This window comes from Narcine bancroftii, chromosome 9, assembly GCF_036971445.1.
Source record: "Narcine bancroftii isolate sNarBan1 chromosome 9, sNarBan1.hap1, whole genome shotgun sequence".
Taxonomy (NCBI): domain Eukaryota; kingdom Metazoa; phylum Chordata; class Chondrichthyes; order Torpediniformes; family Narcinidae; genus Narcine; species Narcine bancroftii.
Genome location: NC_091477.1, coordinates 91,328,738 through 91,354,477, shown reverse-complemented (window position 1 = coordinate 91,354,477; position 25,740 = coordinate 91,328,738). Strand labels below are relative to the sequence as shown.

Below are 25,740 nucleotides of genomic sequence, written 5' to 3'. Positions count from 1 at the left end.
TCCTAATTTTCACAAAGCCATTGAAACCTATCATTGCCTGTGGCTTGGAGGGAGCTCTGCTCTTCATCACACCTCCTTGCAACTCTAACCCAATTCCTAGAAGCCAACAGAAGCCATCAACGCCTCCGGCTTATTAGAGGGCCCTCTGCTGCTAAGCCGAAGGTGGGACCCACCTCATCCAGCCTCCTTCAGAAAATATGGTAAAAGGCTTCTGTGCCCACAAGAAAATAAAGCAGGGTTCAGTCACTGCATCAACCATGTACCCTAAAGGACCAATCCAAATGTTGAGCAAAATGAAGTTGTATGTTTCCCTTGATCTGTCCAGGATCTTTGGCAGGTTTGAACCATATCATACATTTTCACTCTTTGAATCATGAACTATGGTTCGCATTTAGATGCATGAAATATATTGTTGAAGAATCAAATGTATTTTAATATCCTCTTGACCGCCAAATGACATTTTATAAATTACCCTCTACCCTTCATCTTTTGAATCCTCCTTCATCCTCATACCATCCGTGGACTTTAATTTGTTGCAAGCCCATTGTGCAAAGGCACATGTATATTCTGTCTTTAAATTTAGAAGCATAAAATACCACAAATAAAACATATTCTGGCCATTAAGTTAAATGCAAAGTAGCAATTCGTGTCATTTGATATGGATGATTTCTCCTCTCACACAATTGTTGAAATAAACTGAGTAATGTAAACTCTGAAGATTACATAATGTAATTGCCATCGAAGATTCAAGATTTATTTATTGTCATGTAAAAGCACAGATATAATATTACACAAAATTGCCTATGCCTGCTATGTGGCAAAGATTCACCATCAGCAGAAAGTGCCTGGTTCCCCTTACAGTCAGAAAAAAAGAGTCCCTTCAGAGTCACTGAGTGTCCATGGATTGCCTCCAGCCACACAGACTACATACCAAACCATTAGCAACACAGCCCCAGATGAAAACCTCTGACACAATCAGGAAGCCTTTTTTAAGACATTGGTGAGGCCAAATTTGGAATATTGTGTGCAGTTCTGGGTACCTAACTGCAGGATATCAGTAAGATCGAAAGAGTGCAGAGAAGATTAGCACCGGTGCTCTCAAAATTTTCTCCAATTTTCTCATTCTTCTTCACTTCAAGGAATAAAGTTCTAGCCTGTTTAATCTTTCTCTATAACTCAACTCCTGAAGACCCGGTAACATCCTAGTGAGTTGAGTTATAGAGAAAGATTAAACAGGCTAGAACTTTATTCCTTGAAGTGAAGAAGAATGAGGGGAGATTTGATGGAGATTTACAAGATTTTGAGATATAGACAGAATGGATGTGAATAGGTGTTTTCCACTTAGATTGAAGGATTATGAGAGGTCATAAGCTAAAGGGGGAAGGTTTGGGGGTACATTAGGGGGAAGTTCTTCACTCAGAGAGCGGTGAGAGTGTGGAATGAGCTGCCATCTGATGCGGTGAATGCAAGCTTGATTGTGTGTTTTAAGAATAATTTGGATAGATACGTGGATGGGAGAGGACAGGAGGGTTATGAAATGGGACCAGGTCAGTTGGCACAGACAAGAGGGGCTGAATGGCTTGTTTTCTTTGCTGGTTCTAAGTAATATTATCATGGGCATTGAATTTAATGGAAAGTAGGTACTGTTTTCCCCAGCTTCTGGGAAACCAACAGTGAAACCATGGTGAAAGCAAAGTAACATTCGATGTAGGTTGAAGTGTTGACAGTCTAATAAATTTTCTAAACATGTAGCCACTTAAGTGATTCTGAGTAAACATTTATTTGCAGGCATTAAATTACTTGTTTTTCTGACAGAAAACATAGGAGAAAATTTTGAGAGCACCGGTGCTAATTTTGTGGATGCTGAAAGAAAAGAAAATGCTGGAAATAATCAACAGGCCAAATAGCATCTGTAGTGACAGAAAAAGGGTTAATATTTCAGGTCATCAACCAGTTTGCCTAAAGGTCATTGGCCTGAAACATGAGCTCTTAGAAACATTTTACTCTCAGCAGATAATAAAGCTCTGTGTATTGTCCAGCAATTTATAGATTTTTTTTAAGATCTCCCAGCACTTTGCTGCCTTTTGTTTCTGAATATTGCTGTTTAGCTTCAACACACTCTTTCTCACAGTGGCCATTGTATATTTTTACTGGCCCTGCAAGGCAACATCACAGAATAGGCAAGTCATCTGTCTATTCTCTGTTGTAACAGCATCACTGGACTGTTGGCATAGTGGTTAGTGCAACACCTTTACAGAGCCAGCGATTAGGTCCGGGTTTTGAATCCCACACTGTAAAGAGTTTATATGTTTACCCCATCTATGCATGGGTTTTCCCCAGGAGCTCCGGATTCCTCCTACCATTCAAAAACATACCAGGGGTGTAGGTCAATTGGGTGTAATTGGGCAGCATGGGCTGTGGGCCAAAATGGCCTGTTACCGTGCTGTATAGTTAATTTTAAAAAATAATTTAATTTAAATTTAAGAACAATCAGTTGGTTTCTCTCCTCCTTCCAAACTCTTTTGCCGTGTAAGGTCATTTGTTTTTATATTTATCCAACTATCTATTAAACACAATTCAAACTTCTTTCATAAGTAAAAGACTACAGGTACTCGAACCCAAAATATGAACATGTCTTTTTCTGGGTAGTGCTTTGTGAAAATGTAAATCCTCATGTTAGTCTTGGTTCTTTTGCCCAATCAGATTTATTCCATGTCATTTAGTTAATGATCTTCTATGATCAATAACTAGAGACTTATTTATCTCTATCTTTTCTGTTCATTTTTCTCTTTTTCTACCCTTTAGGTTTTGTATCAGATCCCCCTGCAACCTTCTCTAGTTTTTTTGCTCATCTTTTGCTTTAACCCACCTAGTTCTCACTTTCTCTAAATTTTGTATCATTTACAGCTTTAGAATTCATATACTGTACATCAAAATCCAAAGGTCAAATGCCAGAACCACAACAAGTGAGGATGAGATGAGAAACGAGGACTAATACTCAAAATGGAAAAACCCTAGGTTTGGACTCAGAGAACATAACTTAACAGACTGATTATCTTGTGGCTTATTGAGTATTGCTGGTATACTGTGCATGCTGTGAGTGTTTGTTCTTTGTCTTTGCAATTAACAGTTTGAGTCAGGCCAAGCATTTGATCTTTTACCATGCACATCTAATATTTGGCACAACACTTTTCTGAGTTCAGATGAAAGGTCATTGATCTGAAATATTACCTCTGCTTCAATCTTTATAAATGCTGTCAGATCTATTGAGTATTTCTAATACTTTGTTCTTATTTGAAATATTGCACAGTTCTAGAATGTTTGAAAGAGTAGCAGAGTCAAACCAGTTGTATTTCCAAACTGAACATACTAACACTACCACTTGACAAAGCAAATGAACCACTACCAATAATTTCTGTAGAAAATACTTGGATGCCGGATACTTCTTGAAAAATACTATCTTTTCTCTTTAATAATCACAAGAACAATTTCCTCCAGGCTATTCAATAATATTTTCATCAAAAGTTTAACATTTAAATTCAACACTGATGTTCATTTCTAATTACTGCAATGTTCAAGATCTGTTCCTCCCACAGGTAGGACAGATATGAAAGTTATTTTTAATGAGTCCTCATGTCAAAGATGACAGAACACATAATTCTGAGCATTGATTATCTCTTTATCAATATTTTAGGACCAAAATTCAATTATATTGAACCCTGGGGTTCTCTATTATTTTCATTCCATCCATTGTCCTTTGTAATCTGAAAGTCCCAGTAATCATTTCAAACCTTTGTTGAACTGCCATCTGTAAAAAAAAACTGTATTTGAGAAATCTCTGTTCATTTCTGATTTATATGTTATAGGCTTATGTTATTATTAATCTTTATGTTATAACATTTTTTTTAGTAAAGTTACTTTGTGGGTTGGACAAGAAATCACACACACAACATAATTCATAGATGAAGCCGCTTGTTATTGTTCTCAATTGAAAGGTTGAAACAATCAACTGTTTGCAAAGTAAGACCCCCGTTCAAACAAACAGGAGGCCATCTGCCATGACCAGTACTTTTGGAGAAATTGAAACTAAGAAACTAAAAGTGCCAGAATTGCTCAAGCATTTTTTCCATCAGAAAATCATCTGGGAAGACAGAATTAAAGTGACATCAGGCAGAGATGGTCATTCCTGCTGTTTCTCTTTGTCAAAAGAGAGCAGTAATACCGTGGCCATTGTAATAGTCACTTCTGATGGACCTATACCTGGTCAAATAAAGCAAGATCATTCTTGTTTCTGGATCATGACCATTTTGATGGTTACTTGCCTGGGTCTGTGAAATTACAAGTCTGTGAGATTACAAGTCTCATAACAAGAAACAGGGGAGCTGTGACAAATCATTCGTATGAAGAAAGATTTCTCTGAAATCAACTCGACAAGAATTTGTGAGTTTTGAGAAGTCTGATGACTCGGTGTCTCAACTACATAATTACTTCTGAACATCAGTTTAAAGATTCTAAGTTTCAACACAAGATTCCAAAGACTGAACTTTGAATTTGACTTTTCAGAATTGTACCTAAGCTGTAATGGTTTGGGTAATCCATACACACACACCACATAGTTGTGGTTAAGTTTAGAGTTAAGTAAGATTTTATATTATTAATGGTAATTAATAAAAATTGTTTTGAAGATACGATTGTTTTGGTGAATTTCTATTGCTGCTGGTCTATGTCGTAATAAATATAATTGTTCATAAAATGACTTAAATATTGTACACACTTCCCTTTAGTTGTGTTATTGCCTTATGATTTTATAATCTAAGATGTCACTGGCAACATTTTGTGTCCTTGTGTTGGAGGCCCTTTTGCTCCTCTCTTGTCTGCCTAATCATGTCAGCATTATCTTGCCTGAAGGGAGAGAAACTTTGAATTCTTGGTAAAGAGCATATTAAGTTCATGTTTAACCTTTGTTAACTATACTTATTAATTCACAATATGACTCACTTTGTAGTGCCACCAGATATGTTATTTTCTTCTCAAGTTCAGTATACTTTTGATTCATCTGCCTCTATTGCATAGCTTATTATGACACCCATGAGAAAAGTCTTAACATTTCCCACAGTGTGGCTGCTGCTTCCAATTATCCCTGAGAAATAGATAATTAAACATTCAGCATTTTTATTTCCAATTTTAGTGCAAAAATACCCACAATAATAGGATAACCAGGGACAATTATTGCATTAATAGAGGCCAATTTTCCTTATTAATAGCTTCGTTTTGAACTGGTATCATTGCTAGACAAGAAGATTCATAACAAAAGGAAATTGAAGGCATGTTTCTGGTAAAGGATATTCTGATATGTTTCAAGTCTATTACAAAATATGTTGAGCCTCCCTCACTTAGAGTAATATTGATTTTGATTTAAAAAAGGTAACTGTTGCCATTGATGCATATGTTGGCATAAGGTTTTTTTTTTGTTTGGCATAAGTTTCACTTTCACATGCATATTGATTTCTCTGTCAGTTACTCAATTGCTTCTCTATTGACCGGTTGTCCAATTGATACCAAATCTAGAATAATGTAAAAATCACAACAATCTCTAATTTATCATCAAGAAGAGCAAAGTTTTATTTGAAATTAACACAAAATCAGAAGTGTGATCATACCTGAAGCTTGTTTTCGAAAACTCAACTCATTGACTTCATGAACCTCGAAGGAATCTTGCCATTAAGAGTGAGGAGCGAATCAAGTGCAGCTCTGCAGATTAACTGTTGTGAGAGGAGGGGAAATAGGTTAGCTTCAACAATAAGACAGATGACAAATTGGTAATGTTTTGGATGAGGCTGAGCAAGGAAGAAGTTGGGGATGTTTTTATGGTTTAATGAGACAGCTCCAGGACAACATGGTTATACAACCATTCTTATCAAGGCATTTTAATCCATGTCCAGAATGGTGTCCTTCAGGTCCATAGTTCATCATATTCCAGACATGATCTGGAAACTGCAAATATTTCAGTTCAAGTTCATTAACATTTGACCGTATAAATACAACCTGACAAAACAGCATTTCTCCAGACCATGGTGCTCATACATACACAGTACACAATAATGTGTGTGTGTACAGGATAGATAGATTGTAACCGCACACCACTCGAAAGAAGACACACACACAGGTAGTATAGTCAGGTTATGCTCTGAGTTTTATTAGAGCTCAGGCCTGACTTTATACTTGCACTGTTCCCACCATAGCCCCCTTTGGCTGACATGCATAACAAAAGTGGGTTTCCCATGTGTGGGTACTTTCCTGCATAACGTATTTGCTGGCCATCAGCCGGACCATGGTCCTGATGGATGGATGAGCCAGTCTGTGGATGTAGTTGAAAACCTATCATTTTCAAGCTGCCGGGACGATGTGTCTGACTTGACTGGTGGCTATGTCACACGGGAGGGTGGTGTTACCTCCTGGAGTTGCAGTCCTGATATAGCAGTTCTGTATTTTTTTGGCATCTCCTCATCTTTCTGCTGAGCCTGTGCCAGTGCCACAAAGTCCACTCCCCTTGATAGCGCATAGATACTTTGCCTGGACAGTGAGTCAGGCACCACGTTGTCCTTGCCAGAGATGTGCCTTACATCTGTGGTATATTCTGAGATGTAAGACAAGTATCATTGCTGGCAGGTCAACCAGGGGTCCGAGATCTTAGCCAAGGTGCAAGTCAGGGGTTTGTGATTTGTGAAAGATTTGAAGGACCTGCCCTCTAGGAAGTACCTGAAGTGGTGAATGGCTAAGTACAGTGCCAGTAGCTCTCTGTCAAAAGCACTGTATTTCAGTTCTGGAGGCCGCAGATATTTGCTGAAGAAAGCCAGCGGCCACAAACTTCCTTTGATCTGCTGCTCCAGAACTCCGCCATTCGCTGTTCCTGAGGCATCCACCATCAGTGCCATTGGAGTGATTGACCTGGGATGTGCCAGGACAGCGGCATCCACTAGGGCTTCCTTGGCTTTCATGAAGGCTTCCGCTGACTCCTCATTCCAGGGGATGTCTTTTGCATCGCCTCCTATCCAGACGAACAAGGGCTGTATGATCTGGGCAGCTGAGAGGAATAACCTGTGATAGAAATTGATCATCCCCACAAATCCAGTTGTTGCTTGGTCATGTTGGGCCTGGAGAATTTCCAGATAGCCTCCACTTTACGGTGTGGCTCTTTCCTTGGTTATCCTGTGGCCCAGGAAGTCAGTGGCCTCCAATCGGAACTGGCATTTGGCTGGCTTGATCATCAGGCAGAACTCGCTCAGTCAGGTGCAGAGGTTGCGGAGGTGCACTATCTGTTCCTGTTGGTTCTTTCTTGCCACCAGCATGTCATCCAGGCACACGAAAGTGTCGTCTAGGTCTCGGCTCACTGTGTCCATGAGTCGCTGGAAGGTCTATACGACATTCTTCAGCCTGAACAGTATTCAGAGGAATTCGATGAAGCCAAATGGAGTGATGATAGCGGTCTTGGGGATATCACTGGGGTGTACCGAGATCTGATGATATCCTCACACGAGGTCCACCTTGGAGAAGATCCATGCAGGTTAGCTGCAAAGTCCTGGATGTGCGGCACGGGGTATCGATCTGGTGTTGTGGCCTCATTAAGCCAGTGGTAGTTGCCACATGGTCTCCAGCCACCATTTGCTTTGGGTAGCATGAGCAGGGGCAAAGACCATGGGGTGTCTGACTGCCATAAGTTGCTGAGCTCCTCCAGCTTCCTGAATTGCTCTTTTGCCAGCTGGAGCTTCTCCAGAGAAAGGCATCTTGCCCTTGCATGGAGTGATGGGCCCTGCGTCAGGATGTGGTGCTGTACTCAATGTTGGGGAATCACCGTGGTGAGCACTGCAGGGAACTCGACCAGGACCCTGGCGTATTCGTTGTCTGAGCTTTGAACGGACTCCAGGTGGAGTGCTGGGAGCCTAGTGTCTTTGGTAGGGGAGGTTTGAAAGGTCTTCTTTCCTAGAGGTCCACTAGCAGGCTGTGGGCGCGCAGTAAGTCTGCCCCGAGGAGCAGCTGTTCCACTCCGGCCAGTGTGAACATCCACGAGAAGAAGCTGCCTCCTAACTGCAGTTGGACCTTGCGGGTAACATAGGTCTGAATCGTGCTGATGTTGGCAGCCCTCAGTGTGGGGCCCAACTGTTTGTTCCTGGTGTCCTGTCCCAAAGGGGGCAGGATGCTGACCTCTGCTCCTGTGTCCATGAGGAAGCATCATCCAGACTGGCAGTCCCAAATGTACAGGAGGTTGTCTTGGTGGGCAACCATCATGGCCATTACTCAGGTTAAGCTCTGAGTTTTATTAGGGCTCAGGCCTGTCTTTTATACTTGCACTGTTCCTGTCATGGCTTCCTTGGCTAATGTCACAACATGCATAACAAAAGTGGGTTTTCCGCACGTGGGTACTTTCCTGCATAACAATGCCCTTCTTCCCCATGTGCTGTCCCTGTCTTTTGGCTGCACAGCAAGGCCAGTGCCATTTTGGGGTCGCTGCCCTTTAAGCTGCCCTTGCCAGTCACCTGTGGGTTTGCTTGGTGGGGCTAGTGTTGCTGCTGGCCTTTGGTTGAGCTCACCGCCCAGAGCGCTGGCTCAATCGCCGTGGCGGTAGGCTGTCACAAGATAATAAAATAGATATTTGGGAATGATTTAGTTGGTTACAGGTATAAGCAGAAGCAATTTTACAGCCAGGCAGTCCAGATTTTGATGCTCCTGTACCACCTCCTTGATGGTTGTGGGTCAAAGATATTGTGTTGTAGGGAAAGGGTCATCAATAATTCACTTGAATCCTATTTTATCAACACTGCTGGTAAATGTCACAAATAGCAAAAGGGAGACCCCAATGATCTTCTTGGCTGTATTGATGATCCTCTGTATTGACTTCCAGTCCAGTTTTTCAACTACTCTACCACATAGCCAGACAGATCACTTTCAATTGAGCTCCTGTAAAAACTTGTCAAGATGGGAGATAGTAGCCTTGCCTCCCTCAGTTCTGCTACACAGAACCAGTGTCATAAGCCAATTTGGACATTTTATACCACTTCCTGTCAGCATGTGCTACTTGCCCTCTTACAGGCCCAATCTCCATTTACATCAAATGGGTGCTGGATGTCCTCTCAAATCTGCTTTTTATCTCATGTGGGAAACATGTAATTTATACAATAGTTCTTTTCAAAGCTATCCATGAGCTCATTATATTGATTGTATCCAACTCCCTTGCTGCTCTTTCAGCTTTGACCACTCTGTATAGAGATTCTAAAGAGTGCTAATTCATCATGTCACAAATATGAAATCTACACAATCCATCTATTGCTACCTCTACAACATTATCGGTCCATGTTCCCTGGCACAATTATTGAAAAGAAACAATTCTGTCACTGCTTTGCCATTTAAAAACGTGATTATTAGAAACATTCTCTTCATTATGTTCCTTTTGTCAACCTCCATAAAGTTCAAAAGGTTTGGTTTCTTTCTCAAAAATTCCTCTTCTTCAGGAGTCCTTGTTCCAACTTATCCCATCCTTCCCGATCTTCACTAGCTTCCTGTTTATTGATAGTTTGAATCAAGATTCCTTGATCTTGTCTCTGATTGTCTCCTCAATCTCCATCTGCCCATTACCTAGGAGATGAAATTGTTCCAAGACCTAAATACTGAAGGTGCTGGACATTCAAATTAAATAGAAAATGCATGAAATACGCAGCAGATGGGGAATCATCCATTGAGAGAGTAAAACAGAGAAAATATTCCAGGTTAATGAATGCAAAGCCCTCAAATACCTATTGACAGAGATTGGGGTAAACACGACCTGTTTCTTGCATTCTTGTTGTGGAATATTTCTCTAATTGTTTTGACATCCTTCTCTGCCCTGATCTGTGTCAATGAACCATGGTAGTGTCCCTTGGTGGTGCTAATCAATTCACTTGAAGGAATAGTAAATGGAGTTTGGATGCCACAATGTGAGTTGGTGAAGATTGTCATGAAAGAAATAATTGGCTATTCACTGTAATCGAATTGATATACAACACTCTCCTATGCGAGTAGATCAATGGGAAGGAGTATTGGAGTCAACTTTGCACATCCCAAGTAAAATCCGTCCACTCAAGTTGGTTTATATCTCTCACTGGTGAGGAATTGTGCAATATTGAGAATTGATATTAATGAATTTATTGTTAAATATCGAAGTACAATGTTCACATTCACCTATATTCTTAATTTCTGCAGTCATAAAGTATTCTATATAAAAAAATAATTTCAGTAGTACTGTATAGAAAGAGACAATAATTATAAAAGATAGAACAATTAGGGTCTGTGCAGCTCCTGTAATATTTTGCTCCTGCTATACTTTCACTGCAAATTATTGATCTTGTGTCATTATTTTATAATGTCTATCAGAGACTTTCTTTGCTGTAATGACAGAGTAACTCCATGAATGACATTTTTTTTCTTCTGGAACAAATTTACACGTGCATTGAAAAAGGCTGATGGCAATTTACAAATACAGGTAGTCCTCAAATTACGATGGGCTCATGTCCGACAGTCCCGTCTTAAGTCCAAAAAGAATATCGCACCTATTTTTTTAATAATTAAGTGTTGAATACCTTTATTCCACACTGAAACAAACATTAATGTACACAGTTGAAAGCACACTGGGCCTGAAGAATGTTTGAAGCATTGAACTAAAATTAATTGCTGGATGGTGTGGCTGCTAAAGCAACAGGATCATCAATTTCACTCTCTTCTGATGATGCTGAGAAAAGCTCGTAAAACGCATTACGTCATCAACACTTGTTGAAGGCACTGGGCATTGACACTTGTTGATGGTTTAACAAGTATAGTCTTCAGGAAGAGATCAATATTTGACTGGACAGATTGCTTCTTCTTTTAAATGTAAATTTCTCTTTAGCAAGCAAGAGCATCCTGTTGGCTCTTGCACATATCTTGTCATTGACATCCATTTCTTCTAACATCTGTACACCACTATTGATAGCAGCAAGTGCCTCTGCAAGTTTTTTTGCTGTAAACTTTATTGGTGCCTCGGGTATAACTTCTGCTTCAGTTTTTTTTCTTGCGTCCTCCAGTTCGATCAGCTCCTCATAAGAAAGCTCCTCATTAGAAAGCTCTTCAGCCTCAATGCCAACAAGCTGATGATTGTCCTCTTAACCCAGTTCCAGTTCGAGCTGCTTCTCAAGCACTAATACCTTATTATGTATTTCATCTACAGCAGAATCTTTGTTATAGTCTTCGAAAGTGCCTTCAAAACTTTCTTCCAAATGCCATTAAGGCATTGCCTTGTGACTTCTTCCAATGCTGCAGCATTTAGAATGTTAAAACCTTTTTAAAACTCATGGAGCGCTGGGCCATATTCAGTTGATTCAACAGCCTGGGCAAACGTTTGGTGTAAATAATACGCTTTGAACGTAGCTATTGCACCTTGGTCCATTGGTTGAATGAATGAGGTTGTATTTGGTGGCAAAAACACAACATCAGGATGCATGTTGCCAGTGTGCTGACTCACTCAAGTTTTAAAGATTCATTGGATAGATACATGGATGGGCAAGGTCTGGAAGTTTATGGAATTGGTACAGGTCAGTGGGACTAGCGGTAGGATGTTTTCTGCACAGATTAGAAGTGATGAATGACTTGTTTTCTGTGCTGTAGTGTTCTATGGATCTAATATGTAGGGAATTATTGTGTCATTTGGCTCTCTTGACCGAGAGAACAATATTACTGTTAAAGATAGGACTGTGAAGAAAGTGTGCAAGGGAACTACCATAAAAATCATCTCTTTATGAAGGAGTCTCTTATTATCCTTGTAGTGAAAGCCTCTCTCTTCCACTCTGCTGAAAGGCGAAGCTGCAAGTAATCTACAAGAATATTTCCTTGATAGCCTTTCCTATCATTTCCTTAGCATGCAGGTCTAAAACCAAAGTAATCATTCAATGTGATTGCTTTATTACTTCATTAAAAGAAAATAAAAGAGTATGTTGCTGCAGCCTGTACATCATGTCCTTTAGGATTTGACTCTGCGTAATGCATGAAGGCCAGATTGCTAGGTTGTGAAACATAAGACAATGGTCTTGCATGAGCTGTACCTACCTGTGGAATTCCTGAACTGATGCAGTTACTGAACCTATATTTTCAGAAGTCCACTGGTGTTCCCTACATCATTTCTGGATTTTGTATAATTTTCATTGTAAGGATTGTGGTAGGATTTCAATTGAGATAGGGAAGAAATGTGTAACCCTTGATGAAACCACAGTGGAGAGTTGGCTGCAGAAGATGTCTGTAGGGTTGATCACTCAGGAAAGATGACATTCAATGTCAAGAAAATCTTCTAACCTCTGCATTAGGTAGTGGGTTATTCATGAGAGCCATTTAGCCATGTGAGTTAATGTTTGAAGTCACTTGATTCTCAGTAACATGATGAAGATTAAATTATCTCTGCGTGGGCATTTGCCATGATGTGCTCACTGATGTTGCAATGATCAGCTGTGACCATTTGGAATAATAATAATGACACTTCCAGACATAAATTATGGGCCTGCCTGTCTTTTACTTGTACATTGACGAAGAGCTTAAGCCAAAAATATTGGTTACTCTTTACTTACTATAGATGCTGGGTAACTTGCTGAGTTTCTCCAGAACTTTTATGTATTGCATACATTTATGTAACTCATTGTAACTCTTGAAACACCCATTGGTATCAGTTATTTAAGATCAGCTGCACCCATTGCTAGTTCCATTTGCTTACCCCTGCACCAAACTGAATATTATATCTGACCTTCCTTGCAAATAATTATGTTCACTGTAGCTAGTTATATATGAATCCTTATTTATAACTGAACACTGCTGATTTGTCATATAAATGCATACATACTTTGTCTTGCAGTTTGGTGTCATTCAATTGTTCTTTCTAATTTTATTAATGGTGACTTCCTCTTTTATTTTCTTTTAATGAAGTAATAAAGCAATCACATTGAATGATTACTTTGGTTTTAGACCTGCATGCTAAGGGTATCTGCCCTTTCTGAAAGCTTAGATGTTGTTAATCTTTACAAAAACATGACAATATGTCGCAGCAGAAGACCCTTTCAGCCCATGAAATCCATGCCACTCAATGACACCCAATTAACCTAACAACTCTGTACATTTTGGAGGGTAGAAGAAAACCAGAGCAACTGGAGGAAACCCACTCACATCACAGGAGAATGTACAAAGTCCTTAAAGACACAGCTGTTTTGAACTGAAGTGATTGGTGCTGTAATAGCATTGTTTCAACCATTATACTAACTCCGCCACTCAATCGTGTTGTTGTGATTGACATAGAGTACATGTTGAAGGAATGGTTTGCACTGTGTCTATTCATACTAATCTTACCAGTATGTGTTGGAATTTTAGCCTTTGGTACTGGTATCTGACTACAGAGTATTTGTTCCTTCCATTGGTTGAAATTATTTAGCATCCTTTGCTCGCATGACTATACTTGCCATCATTTTATATGCAAGATCCAATGGAAGGGTTTGTGTGATCAATTACAAATTGAATTTGATCATCAACTAAACCAAATCAAACTTCACTCAGTATACAGTCTAAAAACAAAGCTATAAACTTTATACAGGTCATTTAAAAAAAAAAAATCCTTGCTGATTTAAATGCCTAATTTAACATTTGTATCCCTGGACAACTCTGTATCTGATGGTTTTGCATCAATTTAGTCTAGTAGCCATTTTACTACTTCGTTAAACAAAGCATCTTTTACTTTAAATGGTATCAGAAAATTTGCTAACATTGTGTGCATTGCTGCCTGGGTTGTGGTGGGGATAATCTGTGATGTTTTAATAAAGTTGAAGTAATTTAATCAGCAAGTTCATTGAAATAGATATTAATAAATATATTAATGTGTGTGTGTGTGTGTGTGTGTGTGTGTGTGTGTGTGTGTGTGTGTATATATATAAATAAATAAAATTTTGAAATGCTTTCTAATACTTGTACTTCCCAGAATTTCTTAAAAGAAGTATTTTTTTTTAATGTCATCAGGGATTTATGAGGTGGAGATGGGAATTGAATTAGTGGGACTTCCATTCAAAAAGTTTGGGAGCTATTGGCGAAAACTTTTGCATCCCCAGGAACCCTTCTCAAGGATTTCTAACTGTGCTGACCCCCCTGTTCACCTGACAACTGGCTATGACATCATAGTCACTCACCTGCAGAATCACAAACGGCAATGAAAAAGCATGAAGGAGAGAGATAGATCAGCTTGTTGAGTGGTGTTGCACCAACAACCTTGCACTCAGCATTAGCAAAACCAAGAAAATGATTGTAAACATCAGGAAGAAATCAGGAGAACATAATCCAATCCTCATCAAGGGCTCAGTAGTGGAGAGAGTCAAGAACTTTACATACCTGGGATGTCAACATCTCTGAGGATCTGTACTGGAGCCTCCATGTTGATGCAATCATAAAGAAGGCTTGCTAGTGGCTATACTTTGTGAGGCATTTAAGGGGATTCGGTATGTCATGGAAGCCTCTCAAAAACTTCTTTAGGTGTACCATGCAGAGCATTTTGGCCGGTTGCATCACTGTCTGGTCTGGATGTGCCAATGCTCAGGACAAGAAAAACTCCAGAGGGTTGTTAACTTGGTCTGCAACATCACAGGCACCAGACTTCACTTCATCAAGGACATCTACAAGAGATCGTGCCTTAAGAAAGCAGCCTCTATCCTCAAAAGCCCTCACCACCCAGGCCATGCCCTCTTCACTCTGTTACCATTGAGGAAAAAGGTACAGGAGCCTAAAGACCAGCACTCAGTTGGACAAGGTCAGCTTCTTCGCAGCTGATTATCAGATTCCTGAATAATCAGTGAACCAAAGACACTGCCTTACTTCAACTTTTCATGCACTATTTTTTATTTATTTTTGTTCAGGCATCAGCTGATATTTTTCAATAGGTTGATGAAGGGCTCAAGCCTGAAACATCCGTTATGTATTTTTATCTTTGCTCTATAAAGGACACTGCTGCTGTGTTTCTCCAGCATTGTGTTTATTTCATTACACCCTTTTAATATGGGAATTATTGATAGTCCATGAAATCACCTGCAGTAATTACTGTGAATTAACCATAATTATTGTGTAGGTTGAATATAAAACTAATAAGTTTTGTCTCATTGAACATACTTTTATTCCATGCAATTTTTATACAGTACTTATTCTGTGGGAAGCCTTATTTAAAAAAAATTCTGATGACAATGTTAACCCCTTCTCAGCAGTTAATAAATTGCTAAGAGTATCACTGCAATGAAATAAATAACATTATTTCAAAGCACATACCCTGTCACGCAAAGTGGCTAAGCAATTGTCCCATACAAGTACCAAAGTAATCTGAGATTTCCAAATAATCTGTGCTCCTTTTGACTGATATTCCCAGGTGTTCTTAATATCTTTTCAACCTTTAGTTTTTGAATGCCGAATGTTTTTAGTGAGCTCTTCAAGAACAAATGTTTTATAAAGTGACGAGAAAAGGAACACACAAACATTTTCAGTTCTCTCCGCTTGTTTTCTGAATGAGAAGACAATGTGAAATATCTTTCATTTGCAAGACACCAGCAGCAAGGCGCAGGGGAACAACGCATCTGCCTGGCATGAAGACCTATATTTAGTGGTTCGCTGATGTAAGCAGGTTTAATTTTAGCCTGCATTTAAGAGATTTGTGTTCCACCGACCTCCAGCTTTAATATTGATTCTGGGGAAAGGAGTGTCTCCTCCATGTTGAGAAGCACCATTATTACATGAGGACGTCTAATGCATACACACATTTCACACCCAGCGGCCCCAAAGGGCGATTGGAATAAATTGGTGATTAGGGAAGATTAATCGCAATAAGCGGAGTCTCACTGCACGATTTGTCAACGGCGCAGGCGTCGGGAGTTTTAACGGGAGCTCCAACTTCGTGGAAGTTAGGAGCCAAGTCAAGTGGGCAGAGCAGGGAGTTGGTGCGCTCGTACCTGAATGAGTGGCAGGTTTGTGCCGGGAATCAATGGGTTTTTTTGGACTGTGAGGTTAAGTTCCATACGTAACACAGAGGATTTAAAAAAGATACTTTGGATCTGTCCCCAGTGCGTGAGGGGTTCATTTCTACACGCACGGCCTCGGAGCTGGAATTTACCCTCTGCATTTTGACCTCTTGTTGTCAGCGAAGGGGCTCCTTGCGCCGTGAAAGAGGCGCAACGTTGCTCAGAAAACGACAGCGTGACGAGTTGCACAAGCCGGCAGTCGTCTTCATTCCCGTCACCTCTCCCTAACGTGGTGGGCTCTTCCAATTCGGCCGTCATCTGCAGAGGGGGCGGGTGGTGACCCAGGCGGTGGGAGGGAGTGCATGCTCATTCCATCCCCAATCTTTGCTCACGGTGAGGGTGGGCCATGAAGGTTCAGCCAGGATTGTTGCATTTCATACAAGGAGCCTTTGATCACATGCTTGACCGCTTCCTTATGTCCACTGATGTCATCTCTGGGAACTTGGGATAGATTGCTTTGAGAGTCTAATGTTTGGCATGCAAATTATGCCATCTTTCCAATTTGGTCTGTAACTAGGCCTTTATGTGAGCTAGTTCGGGAACAGTCTTGAACTTAGTTACCTCTCCGAATAAATTTGGAGGATTTTTACTGCTGTTACTGTGACTCGTCAGGATATGGTGTATCATACAAACAAGGCCATTTAGTTTACTGTTCATGCAGGCCTTTGTTTGCTTTTCCCACCTGCCTGCATTCATTCCACATCGTTCTGTGCCTTGGCAATTCCAGTACCTGTCGATGTGCCTCTACCTCTTTGTGGCAGTTCACTTAGATGCCAACTAGATAGTGTGGGGGGTGTCACATTTGTGGCCCGAAATGTGAAGTTAATAAAACATTAAACACAAATTTTATCAGGTAAACTTCTCTGGGTCTTTATTCTCCCGTTTCCTTTGTTCTCCTGCTTGTGTTCTTATCTCTCTCTCGTACCACGTGACTTCCGGTACATGACAGGGGGGGAACTTGCTCTTTTTAAACCACCTTCCTCTCACCTCAAACCTTTGCCCCTCATTTTTGACAACTCTACCTCTGCATGGCAGTTCACTCAGATGCCAACTAGATAGTGTGGGGGGGGGGGGGACTTGCTCTTTTAAACCACCTCCCTCTCACCTCAAACCTTTGCCCTTCGTTTTTGACAACTGTGCCATGTGAAACAGATTCTGGTTACCTGCCTCATAATTTTGTATTCCTCTTGTCACCTCTCAACCTTATTTGTTCAGGAGGGTAGGGGAGACCGTCTCCATCCTGATCAAGTGATAACTTGAGCCTTGTCTCACAGTTAATTAGGTGTGCCACCGCACACTTTGCTGGAGGTTTCACAGATAAGCTTAGAATTTGAAGGCTCGATAGCTAGTCCACCATAAGAAGTGAAATTACCAAAATTCATTGTGTGACATTAATATACTTTCAATCTCTTGCAAGGCCTGCTTGGGGCATCATCGTAGATGACATTGCTTTTTGAAGGTTAAGTGGATATTGAAAAAGAAAGATGTAAACTGCTTCCTGAACTTGTAGCTTGAAATCCTATACCTATCTTTGTCCCCAGACTACAGGCTCTTCCCATCCCCTCGCTCCACCCAAATACCCCCACTTCTGCCCACATCATTGTGCTGCCTCAGACCCAGCTGAAATGGGCAATGATAATGAATTTATTTTCATGTATATATGTAATGGAATTCTTGATGCAGCTGAGTGGTACTTCATCATAACACAAAATGAAAACAACTACAACTTAATTATATACATAATTGAATAAAGAAGAGACAATAAAGATTACACATTTTCACAGTTATGCTCATGCAAAATAAAAGTTGGCAATAGTGCAGGCAATACTTTTGTGGTGTTGGAGTAATAATGTAACAAGGTGGGGTGGAAGAGCCTGACGGCTGTTAGAAAGAAGTTGTTGTTCTTCAGCCTTGAGGTGCTGGTCTTCAAGTATCTGCTGGAGGGTAGCAGTGAGAAGAGGTGGTGACTCAGATTATGGTGGTCTTTTATCATCTTGGCTGCCTTCTTGAGGCAGTACCTGACATCGGTATATTCAATGGATGGGAAACTAGAGCTTGTGATGATCTGGCTACATTTGTAACCTTTTGAGACTTCTGCATTCCTGGACAGTTGAATTCCCAAACCAAGCTATCGGTATATTTTCTGCAGTGCACCTGAATTGCTCCTAAGAAAGTGAAAGCATTGGGTGCTTCAGGGTTGCCTCAAGGTGCTGGTTTATCTGAAATGTAAACTCCAAGGAACTTGAAGGTTCTAACTAACCATTTCAATGTCCTATTAATGCAGACAGTACATGGTCACTGTCTCTGGATCTGCCAATTTATCAAATTATCAACTTGACATGGATGCCATGCAAATTGAGCCTCTGAGTCAGCATATCATTGTATGTTGTTTATCTATTGGCAATGACCAATATTATCATTATATTTGTCATTATCTAATCTTTTATTTGGTTTGAAATTTAGGCAATCTTCTGATCAAAGTTCACGGTTGGCGTAGTGGTTAGTGCAATGCCTTTACAGCACCAGTGATTGGGACCAGATTAGGGTTTGAATCCTGAGCTGTCGATAGGGAGTTTGGATATTTTCCCCATGCCTGCATGGGTTTTCCCCAGGGGCTCTGGTTTCTTCCCACCATTCAAAATGTACTGGGGGTAGCGATTAATGGGGTGCAAATTGGGCAGCACAGACTCGTGGGTTGAAATGGCCTGTTACCATGCTGTATGTCTAAATTAAAAAATTTATATACTGCTCTTGTCGCGTTGCTTACTAGAATCACAATTTGACAGCATAACCCTCCCTTCAAGCTCCTTGCCAGGTACTTTGTTCACTGCCCGATCTTTTGAAATAGAAGGGTAGTAAAGCAAAAGTATAAGGAAGTGAACAATTGTTTTTAATGTCATCCTTGTTCTGGCTGAATACTGCTATGCTTCCAGTGCCTCCACTTCAAGTTCTTCACCCCTCTGTGGCTTTTTCTTTCTCCCTTTCTCTGAAATATCTTCAATTCCCTCCATTCTAGTTCCAGCATTGTGTACATGCTCATGATGACAATCTTGTCTTAAACTATCTACTTCGTAAAGCTTTGGGGCCTGGCATGCTCTCTCTGCAAATCTTTCTGCCTCAAGAGAAATCTGCTTCTTCGACCTAATGCCTCGTCCCCTGATACCATTGACACGTTGTTTGATAGCTCTCCTGTATTGTGGCAGGGTATATTTTACAGCACTAATCCACAATTGTCAGCAGATTTCTGTTGGCAATTATACTTATTCTCATAGCTAGAATGAATGTATCAGAACATTGGAAATGTTAGTGCTTGTGAGATTCACTGTAGAATTTGCAGTTGGACCACTGCCATTGGATAAATAAGATGAAAGAAGAAAATATGGGACATGATGTCAGGAAAATAAATAGGGAAGAAATTATTAATCAGTGATGAGGTAGAGGTCATGTCAAGAGATGGGGGAAAAAAAATGTCCGGAAGGTTCATGGAATATCATAACAACCCAGACTTATTACATTTTATTCATGATGTAAGCAAACTCTCAATAGCATTTCTTTTACAGTTTATCTTAAAGTTATAATGACAAAGAAGGAGGCCATTCTGCTCAGATGGATCTTTCCAGCTTCTGGGGACAAACTACATCTGTCTCAATTCCTCTTTCTCCTTTTCCCTGTCTCTTTGCAACTTATTCTCTCCACGTACCCTTAAAGTCACCATTGTTTTGCTGTTAATGGAGAGCTAATTCACAATACCAATTAAAGGCCGGGTTTTAATTTGTGCCTTGTAAGTGTGTACTTGGCATCTAATTTGTGAAAAGGTCATCTCCTTCATCTGAAAGCCTGATGCACCAACAGCAGGGGACTCCATGCAATACGTCACTTCCTTCATTATGACTTGCATGTACAAGGGTTGCAATTTCATGGTTTTGCTCCGTAACTGTGATGCTTACTCGGCATTAATTTGCAGTGAACTTGCCTGAGCAAGTGGTGTGCTTTTGTTGGAAAATTGATTGATGCAAGTCCCTTTAAAGGTGAAATCTTGGGTCTTCTAGGCACACAACATGCAGAAAATGTTCAGCTCTTTTGTGTGCTATGTTAATTTGAAACAGGCAAATATGCCTTCAACTGGCCTTGCCAGCTTTTCTCCAACATATTGGTCTTCAAAGTACTCCAAGATGAAGTACTTTTCTTGCAGAGAATACTTGCGTATTGAATGTCTCATCCATTTAAGATTTGTTCATTAAGTTTGCCAAACAGTGCATGTTGTGCAGAAGGATTTGGGACTACTTGGGCATGAATTGCCATAGGTTGGATTGCGGGCGCAACAAGTAATCAAGAAGAAAAATAAAATATTGACCTTCATTTCTTGATGGGTTGATTTTGGAGCAGAGGGGTTCTGCTGCACCTGGACCACTGGTGGCTCTTTATTTGAAAGAGGGTATACTGGTTTTGTCAAGTAAGGATGACTCCAAAGACTGAAGTTGAGCAACTGATGGGCTTTTATTTGTTTTAGAATGAAGGCACGTCCATGCTGCTCAACTGCCCTGAACTGGGGAGGGAGCTGTAGAACAGTCACTTTTATTCAGGAGTCTGTGGGAGAGGCCACATGTATAGTGGGCCAATGGGTGTACCTAAACATCACTCACACACTCTTTCTTACCACATTCACCCCTTGTTTCTTTTTTAAAGAGTCTGGCAGGTTGAAGTGGTGATGCTCCAGCAAGTGGTCTGTTTTTTTGCTGGAACCATCATAATACTAGCTCTGATTGTGGTGCAGTGGTGGGATACTGGGTGGTTTAGGATGCCAGTGTGCAATCGTCGGCATTGGGCTGGTGGGTATGTGGTGATGAGTCTTGTGTGTCCTCTGTTCGGGGTAAAGTAAGGTGCATTGTGGGTGGCTAGGAGTGAAGGGGGTATGGAGTGATCAGCAGAGGTCTTCGGAGTCCCAGAGCGTGCCAGATCCTTAACAGAGACAGTGTCCTCATGTCCATCTGGGTACACCATGTAGGTGCATTGGGGCTTGGTGTGCAGGAGGTGGACAATTTCAACCAGAGGGTCAGATTTGTAGCTTCCCTCACATGCTTCTGGAGTAGGACTGGCCCTGGGAATGTCATCCACATCAGCAGCATGGCCCCTGTTGCATCTTTCCTGGGAAAGGAAAAATGTTCTTGCAGTGCGGCATTCATAGGAGGGACCTGATAGAGTGGAGTGCCTCTGGGAGGACGTCTTGCCACCGGGAGGCTGGAAGGCCCCTAGATTTCAGGGCTAGGAGGATGACCTTCCAGATCGTAGTGTTCTCCCTTTCCACCCGCCCTTTCCCCTGGGCATTGCAGCTGGTGGTTCTGGTCATAGCAATCAGCTTGCCACTCATAAAAGAGAACCTCTGGTTGCTATGAATATAGCAGGGGAAGCCGAATAAAGTGAAGAGACTGTGGAATTGTGACTGATGATTGTGGCAGCCGTCATGTCAGAGTGGGGATGGCAAACGGAAAATGGAAGTACTCATCAATAATATTGAGGAAGTACACAATCTGTGGAAGGCAAGGGTCTTTTGAAGTTGATACTCAGTCATTCAAAAGGGCCAGGTGGCCTTTATCATCTGTGCTCTTTCTTGCCAGTAGACGTGTGGTTTGCACTCCGTGCAGATCTTGCAGTTTTTGGTCATTGATCTTCATTGGAGTATGACATGTTGTGTGCTTTGAAGTGGAAGAATCTGGTGACTCTGGGATGGCAGAGATCATATTGAAGGGCTTGTAAGTGGTCGATCTGTGTGCTGGCACAGGTCCCGCGGGATAGGGCATCAAGTGGCTCGTTGAGTTTCCCGGACTGGTAGAGGATATCGTAATTGTAGGTGAACAGTTCAATTCTCCACCTCAATGTCTTGTCATTCTTGAATTTGTCATATCGAATTGACACCTTTTGTTGGTCTGGATTCTTCCCCCGGCAGCATTGTCTGAATTTCTGAGATTTCTTGTTTCTGGCTCATTCTGCTTGTTCCTTGAGGAAGGGCTCATGTCTGAAATGTCAGCAACAAATCTTTGCTTTTTATGGATGCTGAAAAGACCAGCTGAGTTCCTCCAGCATTTTGGTCGGCAGACTTTAGTGTTTCATGTTAATTCATTTGGCACAATGCTGCACACAAGCGGTTGCATTAAGCCCCTCGTTATAAAGTCAGGATAACATGAACTATTTTGTAACTGCGTAAGAATACATCCTTCTCACTGTATTAACTGTAGTGCCCCACTGTGGGGCACATGTATATGTGAGTGTGAACAGTTTCCTGAGATGTTGGAAGGCATCAGAAAGTAAAATCTCTTCTGTTAGTTGAATCTTGCATCTCTAAGTTATTTAAGAAGTTCCCCCCCCCCCCCAGTAACACAGAGTTATAACACTCCTCTCTTAATGTTTTGTGTCCAGAATATAGGCACTGCATAATCCAGTTTCTTGGGGTAATTGTTTAGTCAGATGGTTCCATGTTAGTCTACAATCTTTAAATGATTTGTGTGGTGTTCGGTGAAAATTGTATCTGGTGCTCATGAGAAAGTCAAGTCTTAGGAAAATGATTTTTTTGGTACATATTCCTACCATTAAAAAGAGTACATCCTTACTGTTTGTGTTTACAATCTAATAAAAGTTCTGTGTTGTAAATGTTTCAGTGATAATATGTATTGCTATTCATATTGTAAACATTTATATTTTGATAATGAGCTTATTGTCTTATACACAAGTACAATGTACAGATAGATGTACTGAACTTCTTACTTGTTGCAGCCAAGCATGTATGTAATATCTTTGGCTTGGCTTCGCGGACGAAGATTTATGGAGGGGGCAAAAAGTCCACATCAGCTGCAGGCTCGTTTGTGGCTGACCAGTCCGATGCGGGACAGGCAGACACGATTGCAGCGGTTGCAAGGGAAAATTGGTTGGTTGGGGTTGGGTGTTGGGTTTTTCCTCCTTTGCCTTTTGTCAGTGAGGTGGGCTCTGCGGTCTTCTTCAAAGGAGGCTGCTGCCCGCCAAACTGTGAGGCGCCAAGATGCACGGTTTGAGGCGTTATCAGCCCACTGGCGGTGGTCAATGTGGCAGGCACCAAGAGATTTCTTTAGGCAGTCCTTGTACCTTTTCTTTGGTGCACCTCTGTCACGGTGGCCAGTGGAGAGCTCGCCATATAATACGATCTTGGGAAGGCGATGGTCCTCCATTCTGGAGACGTGACCCATCCAGCGCAGCTGGATCTTCAGCAGCGTGGACTCGATGCTGTCGACCTCTGCCATCTCGAGTACCTCGACGTTAGGGGTGTGAGCGCTCCAATGGATGTTGAGGATGGAGCGGAGACAACGCTGGTGGAAGCGTTCTAGGAGCCGTAGGTGGTGCCGGTAGAGGACCCATGATTCGGAGCCGAACAGGAGTGTGGGTATGACAACGGCTCTGTATACGCTTATCTTTGTGAGGTTTTTCAGTTGGTTGTTTTTCCAGACTCTTTTGTGTAGTCTTCCAAAGGCGCTATTTGCCTTGGCGAGTCTGTTGTCTATCTCATTGTCGATCCTTGCATCTGATGAAATGGTGCAGCCGAGATAGGTAAACTGGTTGACCGTTTTGAGTTTTGTGTGCCCGATGGAGATGTGGGGGGGCTGGTAGTCATGGTGGGGAGCTGGCTGATGGACCAACTACAATAGTATATATCAGTGGTTCTTAACCATTCCCCCTCCCCCCACCCCGGGCCCACTTTAATTTTTCAAAAAAATGCCCCACCATTAGTGGAAAAAAGTTGCATATTGAAATGAAATTTTAATTAAATCATGTACTGCAAGTTTATTTCAATGCAATTAAGGTTGGGAATACACTGGAACACCTACTTCATATTCAACTACAACTTCAATATGTCAACCATCCCAGATATAATTATAATGTTAACCAAGGATAACAACATTTAAAATAAGAGAAACAACAGAGAAACATCAGAAGAGCAAAAACACATGTTATGAAAATAAAAAGAGCAAGGTGATTTTACTTGGAAGTTACCACAATTGTGTTATACTGTCAAGTGTTGCCAAGTTGCATCTTTCACACCAACATAACATGTTTATCCTGCTCCTGCCCGTATCGTGGCCTCCGCCGTCTACCCTTCGCCCAGACCGGGGCCGGGGCCGCTGCTGCTCTCCCTGTGCCCGGCAGGAGCAAGGGGGAGACGGCGGCCCCGGCCTCGGTCGAGTGAGGCAGGCGGAGGCCCCGGTCCGGGCAGGGAGTAGGAGGCGGTGGCCCCAGTCCAGGCACAGGGTGAACTGCGGCGGCCTCGGCCCCGGTCCGGGCAGTATGGACCGACCTAGGAGGGGAGGCAGACCCCTCCAGCCCGGGTAAGAAACCTGCATAGAAGAAGGCCACTCCGATATAAAACCTACGACCCAAGGACCTCGCTGCCACATCCCAGCTTGCTTGGCCACGGCACACGAACCATGGGTGTAAAGGGTGGGGCCAGTACTGCGCGCACTGCACTCCACCTAAAAGCTCCTTTGCGCAGGCCCGAGGACAGGTCCACGTCCTCCCCCTCCACGTCCTCCCCCTCCACGTCCTCCCCCTCCACGTCCTCCCCCTCCACGTCCTCCCCCTCCACGTCCTCCCCCTCCACGTCCTCCCCCTCCACGTCCTCCCCCTCAAAAGATGCTCACAAACTCAAGCTAGCATGCTGGAACATCAGAACCATGCTAGACAAGACTGACAGCCACCGACCTGAACGTCGGTCTGCCCTCATTGCACATGAACTCCTCAGACTTGACATCGACATAGCCGCTCTCAGTGAAGTCCGCCTGGCAGATGTAGGCAGCCTCCAAGAACGCGGCGCGGGCTACACACTCTACTGGTCTGGCAAGCCTTCGGATGAACGACGCCTATCTGGTGTAGGCTTCATGGTCAAGAGCTTCATTGCCTCCAAACTCGAAAACCTTCCGACAGGCCTCTCGGACCGAATCATGTCCATGCGACTCCCACTTCAAAACAAGCGTCACATCACCCTCATCAGTGTCTATGCTCCAACCCTCCAGGCGGAACCAACAGAAAAGAACAAGTTCTACACCGACCTGCGCAACCTCATCCAACGTACCCCTACAGCCGACAAGGTTGTCATCCTGGGCGACTTCAACGCTCGTGTCGGCAAAGACTCAGAAACCTGGCCAGGAATCCTGGGCAAGCATGGCGTCGGCAAGTGCAACGACAATGGGCGCCTCCTGTTGGAGCTCTGCGCAGAACAGCGGCTTGTCATTACAAACACCCTTTTTCAGCAGAGGGACAGCCTTAAGACCACCTGGATGCATCCCCGATCCAAACACTGGCACCTCCTGGACTACATCCTGGTGCGAGAAAGTGACAAACAAGATGTGCTCCACACCAGGGTCATGCCTAGCGCGGAATGCCACACTGACCACCGGCTGGTTCGCTGCAAGCTCAACCTTCACTTCAAGCCAAAGCCCAGGAACAATAAAGCCCCCAGAAAGAGGTTCAATGTTGGAAAACTGCAGTCAGACGAAGCGAGAGGAAACTTCCAGGCAAACCTCAAAGCAAAGCTCGACGTTGCAACCCGCCTCACGGACCCGTCCCCTGAAACCCTCTGGGTTCAGTTGAAGACTACCATACTGCAATCCACTGAAGAGGTACTGGGCTTCTCCAGGAA

General features: G+C 42.2%; 1 protein-coding gene and 1 long non-coding RNA gene across 5 annotated transcripts in view; one reads left to right on the top strand and one right to left on the bottom strand.

Annotated features, from left to right (window-relative positions):
- Positions 1–25,740, top strand: part of si (sucrase-isomaltase) — a 244,673-nt gene that overhangs the window by 70,256 nt on the left and 148,677 nt on the right. Inside the window, exon 3 of one of the 4 annotated variants that reach the window (XM_069896810.1) lies at positions 2,908–3,018. The exons of 2 other annotated variants lie outside the window; for them this stretch is intronic. The gene's annotated coding sequence lies outside the window, so the exon portion shown is untranslated. Of the gene's footprint in view, positions 1–2,907; positions 3,019–15,784; positions 16,029–25,740 lie in introns of those variants that run through there. One more of the 4 variants, XM_069896808.1, reaches the window with a different exon arrangement.
- LOC138742436 (uncharacterized) lies at positions 730–16,455 on the bottom strand. Its single transcript, XR_011344164.1, has 3 exons — positions 16,175–16,455; positions 5,661–5,762; positions 730–3,808 (listed from the first exon to the last, which is right to left on the bottom strand). It is a non-coding gene; the product is annotated as an uncharacterized lncRNA (long non-coding RNA).